The sequence below is a fragment of the Dromaius novaehollandiae genome, chromosome W (genome assembly GCF_036370855.1).
Source record: "Dromaius novaehollandiae isolate bDroNov1 chromosome W, bDroNov1.hap1, whole genome shotgun sequence".
In the NCBI taxonomy this organism is placed as follows: domain Eukaryota; kingdom Metazoa; phylum Chordata; class Aves; order Casuariiformes; family Dromaiidae; genus Dromaius; species Dromaius novaehollandiae.
Genome location: NC_088130.1, coordinates 3,338,884 through 3,347,109, shown reverse-complemented (window position 1 = coordinate 3,347,109; position 8,226 = coordinate 3,338,884).

Sequence of the window (8,226 nt, the reverse complement as noted above, 5' to 3'; positions counted from 1 at the left end):
GCCCTTGCTCGCCCGGCCTCGCCCCCTCACTCTGCCGCGCTCTGCTTCACCCTCGCCGTGCCTCGCCCTCGCTATGCCTCGCCCTGCCTCGCCCTCGCCCTGCCCTCAGCCTGCCACGCCCTGCCTCCCCCTTGGCCTCGCTCGGCCTCGGCCTCGCCCTCGCTTGCTTGCCCTTGCTCAGCCTCGCCCTCGCTCCCTCGGCCTCGCTCTGCCGCACTCAGTCTGCCTCGCGCGCTCGCTCTGCCTTGCTCTGCTTCACACTTGCTCTGCCTCCCTCTCGCTCTGCCTCCCTCACTCGCTCTGCCGCCCTCGCTCGCTCTGCCTCACTTGCTCTGCCTCGCTCACTCTTGCTCTGCCTCGCTCTTGCTCTGCCTCGCTCTTGTTCTGCCTCGCTCACCCTTGCTCTGCCTCACTCTTGCTCTGCCTTGCTCGCTCTATCTCGCCCTCGCTGTGCCTCGCTCCCTCACTGTGCCTCGCTCTACCTTGCTCTATCTCGCTCTGCCTCGCTCACTCTGCCTCGCACTTGCTCTGCCATGCCCTCGCTCAGCCTCGCTCTCGCTCTGCCTCACTTACTCGCTCTGCCTCGCTCGCCTCTGCCTCACTCTCGCTGCCTCGCTCTCGCTCTGCCTCGCACTGCCTCGCTCTCGCTCTGCCTCCCTCAGTCTCTCTCTGTGTCGCTCTGTCTCGTCCGGCCTCGTTCAGTCTCGCTCTGCGTCGCTCTGTCTTGCCGTACCTTGCACTCACTTGGCCTCGATCTGCCTCGCCCTTGCTATGCCTCGCTCGCTCGCTCTGCCTAGCCCTCGCTCTGCCTCGCGCTCGGTCTGACTCCTTCGCTCCCTCTGCCTCGCTCTGCCTCGCCATCGCTGTGCCTCGCTCTACCTCACTCGTTCTGCCTCCCTCGCTCTAGCTCGCCCTCACTGTGCCTCGCTCGCTCTGCCTTGCTCTCGCTCTGCCTCCCTCACTCTGCCTCCCTCACTCGCTCTGCCTCGCTCTCGTTCTGCCGCCCTCGCTCTGCCTCGCCCTCGCTCTGCCTCATGCATTTGCTGTGCCGCACTCGCTCACTCTGCCTCGCTCGCTCTGCCTTGCTCTCGCTCTGCTGCACTCACTCTGCCTTGCGCACTCGCTCTGCCTCACACTTGCTCTGCCTCGCTCGCTCTGCCTCGCCCTGCCTCGCTCGCTCTGCCTCACGCGCTCAGTCTGCCTTCCTCTGCCTCGCTCGCTCTGCCTTGCCCTCGCTATGCCTCACTCTCGCTCTGCCTCCCTCCCTCGCTCTGCCTCGCTCTCGTTCTGCCTCCCTCGCTCTGCCTCGCGCGCACACTCTGCCAAACTCTCGCTCGGCATCGTTCGCTCGCTCTGCCTCGCCCTCGCTGTGCCTCACGCGCTCGCTCTGCCAAGCTCGCTCACTCTGCCTCGCTCGCTCTGCCTTGCTCCCGCTCTGCTGCACTCACTCTGCCTCACTCTGCTGCCCTTGCTCTGCCGCGCGCTTGCTCGGCCTCGCTCTGCCACGCTTGCTCGCTCGCATGCTCGGCCTCGCTCTCGTTCTGCCGCGTTCGCTCGGCCTCGCCCTTGCTCGCTCGGTCTCGCCCTGCCTCTGCCTTGCCCTGCCTCACCATCGTCCTGCCTCGCTCTCGCTCTGCCTCGCCCTCGCCCTGCCTCGCTCTGCCTCACACTTGCCCTGCCTCGCCCTCGCCCTGCCTCGCCCTCGCTCTGCCTCGCCCTGCCTCGCCCTCGCTCTGCCTCGCCCTGCCTCCCCCTCACTCTGCCTCGCCCTGCCTCGCTCTTGCCCTGCCTCGCTCTTGCCCTGCCTCCTCGCCCTCGCCCTACCTCCGCCTCTCCCTCGCCCCCTCGCCCTCGCTCGGCCTCGCCCTCGCTCCCTCGGCCTCCCTCCCTCGCCCTGCCTCGCCCTCGCTCGGCCTCGCCCTGCCTCGCTCTCGCCCTGCCTCGCCCTCGCTTGGCCTCGCCCTCGCCCGGCCTCGCCCTCGCCCGCTTGGCCTCGCCCTCTCGCTCGGCCTCAGCCTCAGCCTCGCCCGGCCTTGCCCTCTCGCTCGGCCCCACCCTCGGCCTCGCTCTCGGCCCCACCCTCGGCCTCAGCCTCGCTCGGCCTCACCCTGCCTCACTCTCGCCCGGCCTCGCCCCCTCGCTCTGCCTCGCTCTGCTTCGCGCTCGCCGTGCCTCGCCCTCGCCGTGTCTCGCCATGCCTCGCCCTCGCCCTGCCGCACCCTGCCTCCCCCTCGGCCTCGCTCGGCCTCGTCCTCGGCCTCGCCCTCGCTTGCTTGCCCTCGCCCCCTCGGCCTGCCTTGCCTCGCTCTGCCTCGCCCTGCCTCGCTCTCGCCCTGCCTCGCCTTGGCTCTGCCTCGCCCTGCCTCGCCCTGGCTCTGCCTCGCCCTGGCTCTGCCTTGCTCTGCCTCCCCCTCGCCCTTGCCCTGCCTCCCCCTCGCTTGGCCTCGCCCTCGCCCGGCCTCACCCTCGCCCTCGCCCTTGCCTGCTCGGCGTCGCCCTCGCTCGGCCTCGGCCTCGGCCTCGCCCGCCCTCGGCCTCTCACTCGGCCTCTCACTCGGCCCCGGCCTCAGCCTCGGCCTTGCCCAGCCTCGCCCGGCCTCACTCTCGCCCGGCCTCGCCCTTGCTCGCCCGGCCTCGCCCCCTCACTCTGCCGCGCTCTGCTTCACCCTCGCCGTGCCTCGCCCTCGCTATGCCTCGCCCTGCCTCGCCCTCGCCCTGCCCTCAGCCTGCCACGCCCTGCCTCCCCCTTGGCCTCGCTCGGCCTCGGCCTCGCCCTCGCTTGCTTGCCCTCGCTCAGCCTCGCCCTCGCGCCCTCGGCCTCGCTCTGCCGCACTCAGTCTGCCTCGCGCGCTCGCTCTGCCTTGCTCTGCCTTGCTCTGCCTCCCTCTCGCTCTGCCTCCCTCTCGCTCTGCCTCCCTCACTCGCTCTGCCTCCCTTGCTCTGCCTCCCTCACTCGCTCTGCCTCCCTCACTCGCTCTGCCTCGCTCTCGTTCTGCCGCCCTCGCTCGGCCTCGTGCACTCCGCTTCATTCGCTCTGCCTCGCATGCGCACTCTGCCATGCCCTCGCTCTGCCTCGCCCTCGCTCTGCCTCATGCATTTGCTGTGCTGCACTCGCTCACTCTGCCTCGCTCGCTCTGCCTTGCTCTCGCTCTGCTGCACTCACTCTGCCTCGCGCGCTCACTCTGCCTTGCTCTGCCTCACACTTGCTCTGCCTTGCTCTGCCTCACACTTGCTCTGCCTTGCTCGCCCTGCCTTGCCCTGCCTCGCCCTCGCTGTGCCTCACTCTCGCTCTGCCTCGCTCGCTCTGCCTCGCGCTCGCTCTGCCTCGCCGTGCCTCACTCACTCTGCCTCGCCCTCGCTGTGCCTCGCCCTCGCTGTGCCTCCCTCCCTCGCTCTGCCTCGTTCTCTTTCTGCCTCCCTCGCTATGCCTCGCGCGCGCACTCTGCCAAGCTCTCGCTCGGCGACGTTTGCCCGCTCTGCCTCGTGCTCGCTCTGCCTTGTGCTCGCTCTGCCTCGTGCACTCACTCTGCCTCACGCGCTCGCTCTGCCACTCTCGCTCACTCTACCTCACTCGCTCTGCCACGCTTGCTCGCTCGCATGCTCGGCCTCGCTCTCGCTCTGCCGCGTTCGCTCGGCCTCGCCCTCGCTCGCTCAGCCTCGCCCTGCCTCTGCCTCGCCCTGCCTCTGCCTCGCCCTGCCTCACCCTCGCCCTGCTTCGCTCTTGCTCTGCCTCGCCCTCACCCTGCCTCGCTCGGCCTCACCCAGCCTCGCCCTCTCACCCGGCCTTGCCCTCTTGCTCGCCCTCACCCTGCCTCACTCTGCCTCGCCCTCGCCCTGCCTCGCCCTACCTCCGCCTCGCCCTCGCCCCCTCGCCCTCGCCCCCTCGGCTTCGCTCCCTTGGCCTGCCTCGCCCCCTCGCCCTCACTCGCCCTGCCTCACCCTCGCTCAGCCTCGCGCCCTGCCTCTCCCTCGCTCAGCCTCGTGCTCGGCCTCGCCCGCGCTCGGCCTCGCCCGCGCTCCCTCGGCCTCCCTCCCTCGCCCGGCCTCGCCCTCGCTCTGCCTCGCCCTCGCCCTGCCTCGCCCTCGCTCTGCCTTGCTCTGCCGCGCCTTGCCTCCCCCTCGCCCTTGTCCTGCCTCCCCCTCGCTTGGCCTCGGCCTCGCCCGCTCAGCCTTGCGCCCAGCCTCGCCTACTCAGCCTCGCCCTCAGCCTCGCTCTGACTCGCCCTGCCTCACTCTCACCCGGCCTTGTCCGCCCTCGCTCGGCCTCACCCCCTCGCTCTGCCTCGCCCTGCCGCACCCTCGCCCTGCTGCGCCCTGCCGCACCCTCGCCCTCGCTCAGCCTCAGCCTCGGCCTCGCCCTCGCTTGCTTGCACTCGCTCGGCCTCGGCCTCGCTCTGCCTCACTCTCGCCCGGCCTTGCCTGGCCTCGGCCTCGCCCTTGCTCGCCCGGCCTCGCCCCCTCGCTCTGCCTTGCTCTGCCTCGCCCTCGCCGTGCCTCGCCCTGCCTCGCCCTCACTCGGCCTCGCCCTCCCTCCCTCGGTCTCCCTCCCTCACTCTGCCTCGCCCTCGCTCTGCCTCCCCCTCGCTTGGCCTCACTCGCTCGGCCTCACCCTCTTGCCCGGCCTCACCCTCGCCCTCGCCCGGCCTCGCCCTCTCGCTCAGCACCACCCTCAGCCTCGCCCGGCCTCGCTCTCGGCCTCGCTCTCAGCCCCGTGCTCGGCCTCGCTCGGCCTCACTCTCGCCGTGCCTCGCCCGGCCTCGCCCTCGCCCTCGCTCTGCCTCACTCTGCCTCGCCCTGCCACCCCCTCGCCCTTGCCCTGCCTCCCCCTCACTTGGCCTCACTCGCTCAGCCTCGCCCTTGCCCGGCCTTGCCCTCGCCCACTCGGCCTCACCCTCTCGCCCGGCCTTGCCCTCGCCTCGCCCGGCCTCGCCATCTCGCTCGGCCCCGCCCTCGGCCTTGCCCAGCCTCGCCCAGCCTCGCTCTCAGCCCCGCCCTCGGCCTCGGCTTCACTCGCCCTCGCTCTGCCTCGCCCTGCCTCACTCTCGCCCAGCCTCGCCCGCCTTCGCTCGGCCTCGGCCTTGCCCTCGCTCGGCCTTGGCTTCGCCCTCGCTCGGCCTCGCCCTCACTCGCCCGGCCTCGCCCCCTCGCTCTGCCTAGCGCTGCCTCGCCCTCGCCGTGCCTCGCCCTCGCTCACCCTCGCCCCCTCGCCCGGCCTCAGCCTCGCTCGGCCTCGCCCTCGCCCTCAGCCTCGGCCTCGCTTGCCCGGCCTCGCTCGGCCTCGCCCTCAGCCTCGGCCTCGCTCACCCTCGCTCACCCGGCCTTGCCCTCACCCTCGGCCTCGCTCACCCTAAATCACCCGGCCTTGCCCTCACCCTCGGCCTCGCTCGCCCTCGCTCGCCCGCCCTCGCCTTCGCCCGCCCTTGCCCTCGCTCGCCCTCGCCCTCGCTCGCCCTCGCCCGGCCTCACCTGCCCTCGCCCTCGGCGTCGCTCGCCCAGCCTCGCTCACCCTCGCTCGCCCTTGCCAAGCCTCGCCCGGCCTCGCTCGCCCTCGGCCTCGCCCTCGCCCTGCCTTGCTCCCTCGCTCTCCCGCGCCCTGCCTTGCTCCCGCGCCCTGCCTCGTCCTGCCTTGCTCCCTCACCCTGCCTCGCCCTGCCTCGCCCCCTCGCTCGGCCTCGCCCTGCCTCGCTCCCTCGCCCTGCCTCGCGCTCGCCCTGCCTCGCCCTGCCTCCCCCTCGCCCTCGCCCTGCCTCCCCCTCGCCCTCACTCAGCCTCACTCGCTCGGCCTCGCCCTCGCCCTCGCGCTCGGCCGCGCTCGGCCTCGCTCGCCCTCGCCCTCGCCCTCGCGCTCGGCCGCGCTCGGCCTCGCTCGCCCTCGTCCTCGCTCACCCGGCCTCGCCCTCGCCCTTGGCCTCGCTCGCCCGCCCTCGGCCTCGCTCGCCCTTGCCCGGCCTCGCCTGCCCTCGCTCACGCTCACGGGCCCTCACCCTCACCCCCTCGCCCGGCCTCGCCCTCGCCCTCGCTCGCCCGGCCTCGCCCTCGGCCTCGCCCGGCCTCGCCCACGCTCACGCACCCTCGCCCTCACCCCCTCGCCCAGCCTCACCCTCACTCGCCCTCGACCTCACTCACCCTCGCTCGCCCGGCCTCGCTCGCCCGGCCTCGCTCTCGCCCTCGCTCTCCCGGCCGCCCTCGCCCTCGCCCTCGCTCGCCCAGCATTGCCCGGCCTCGCTCGCCCTCGCACTCACCCGCCCGCCCTCGCTCGCCCTCGCCCTCGCTCGCCCGGCCTCGCCCTCGCTCGCCCTCGCTCGCCCGGCCTCGCTCGCTCTCGCTCGTCCTCGCCCGGCCTCGCTCGCCCTCGCCCTCACCCCCTCGCCCTCACTCACCCTCGCCCTCGCTGGCTCGTCCTCGCCCGGCCTCGCTCGCCCTCGCCCTCACCCCCTCGCCCTCGCTCGCCCTCGCTCGCCCGGCCTCGCTCGCTCTCGCTCGTCCTCGCCCGGCCTCGCTCGCCCTCGCCCTCACCCCCTCGCCCTCACCCCCTCGCCCTCGCTCGCCCTCGCCCGGCCTCGCTCGCCCTCGCCCTCACCCCCTCGCCCTCACCCCCTCGCCCTCGCTCGCCCTCGCCCTCGCTCGCCCGGCCTCGCTCGCCCTCGGCCTCGCCCTCACTCGCCCGGCCTCGCTCGCCCTCGGCCTCACTCGCCTGGCCTTGCTCGCCCCCGCTCGCCCTCGCCTGCCCTTGCCCTCGGCGTCGCTCGCCCGGCCTCGCTCGCCCTCGCCCGGCCTCGCCTGCCCTTGCCCTCGGCGTCGCTCGCCCGGCCTCGCTCGCCCTCGCTTGCCCTTGCCCGGCCTCACCCGGCCTCGCCCTCAGCCTCGCCTGCCAGGCCTCGGTCGTCCTCGGCCTCGCCCTCACTCTGCCTCGCCCTCGCCCTCGCTCTCCCATGCCCTGCCTCGCTCCCTTGCTCGGCCTCGCTCGGCCTCGCTCGCCCTTGCCCTGCCTTGCTCCCTCGCTCGGCCTCGCCCTGCCTCGCTCCCTAGCCCTGCCTCGCTCCCTCGCTCCCTCGCCCTGCCTCGCTCCCTTGCTCAGCCTCACCCTGCCTCGCTCGCTCGCCCTGCCTTGCCCTGCCTCCCCCTGCCTCGCCCTCGCCCTGCCTCGCCCTGCCTCACCATCGCCCTTGCCCTGCCTCCCCCTCACCCTCACTCAGCCTCACTCGCTCGCCCTCGCCCTCCCGCTCGGCCTCGCTCGCCCTCGGCCTCACTCGCCCACCCTCGCCCTCGCCCTCGGCCTCGCTCGCCCTCGGCCTCGCCCTCGCTCTGCCTTGCCCCCTCGCTCTCCCGCGCCCTGCCTTGCTCCCGCGCCCTGCCTCATCCTGCCTTGCTCCCGCGCCCTGCCTCGCTCCGCCTCGCTCCCTCACCCTACCTCGCTCCCTCGCTCGGCCTCGCCCTGCCTCGCTCCCTCGCCCTGCCTCGCTCCCTCGCCCTGCCTCGCGCTCGCCCTGCCTCGCCCTGCCTCCCCCTCGCCCTCACCCTGCCTCCCCCTCGCCCTCACTCAGCCTCACTCGCTCGGCCTCGCCCTCGCCCTCGCCCTCGGCCTCGCTCGGCCTCGCTCGGCCTCGCCCTCGCTCACCCGGCCTCGCCCTCGCCCTTGGCCTCGCTCGCCCGCCCTCGGCCTCGCTCGCCCTTGCCCGGCCTCGCCTGCCCTCGCTCACGCTCACGGGCCCTCACCCTCACCCCCTCGCCCGGCCTCGCCCTCACCCTCGCTCGCCCGGCCTCGCCCTCGGCCTCGCCCGGCCTCGCCCACGCTCACGCACCCTCGCCCTCACCCCCTCGCCCAGCCTCACCCTCACTCGCCCTCGACCTCACTTGCCCGGCCTCCCTCGCCCTCGCTCGCCCGGCCTCCCTCGCCCGGCCTCGCTCTCGCCCTCGCTCTCCCGGCCTCCCTCGCCCTCGCACTCACCCGCCCGCCCTCGCTCGCCCGGCCTCGCTCGCTCTCGCTCGTCCTCGCCCGGCCTCGCTCGCCCTCGCCCGACCTCGCCCTCACCCCCTCGCCCTCGCTCACCCTCGCCCTTGCTGGCCCGGCCTAGCCCGACCTCGCCCTCACCCCCTCGCCCTCGCTCACCCTCGCCCTTGCTGGCCCGGCCTAGCCCGACCTCGCCCTCACCCCCTCGCCCTCGCTCGCCCTCGCCCTCGCTCGCCCGGCCTCGCTCGCCCTCGGCCTCGCTCGCCCCCGCTCGC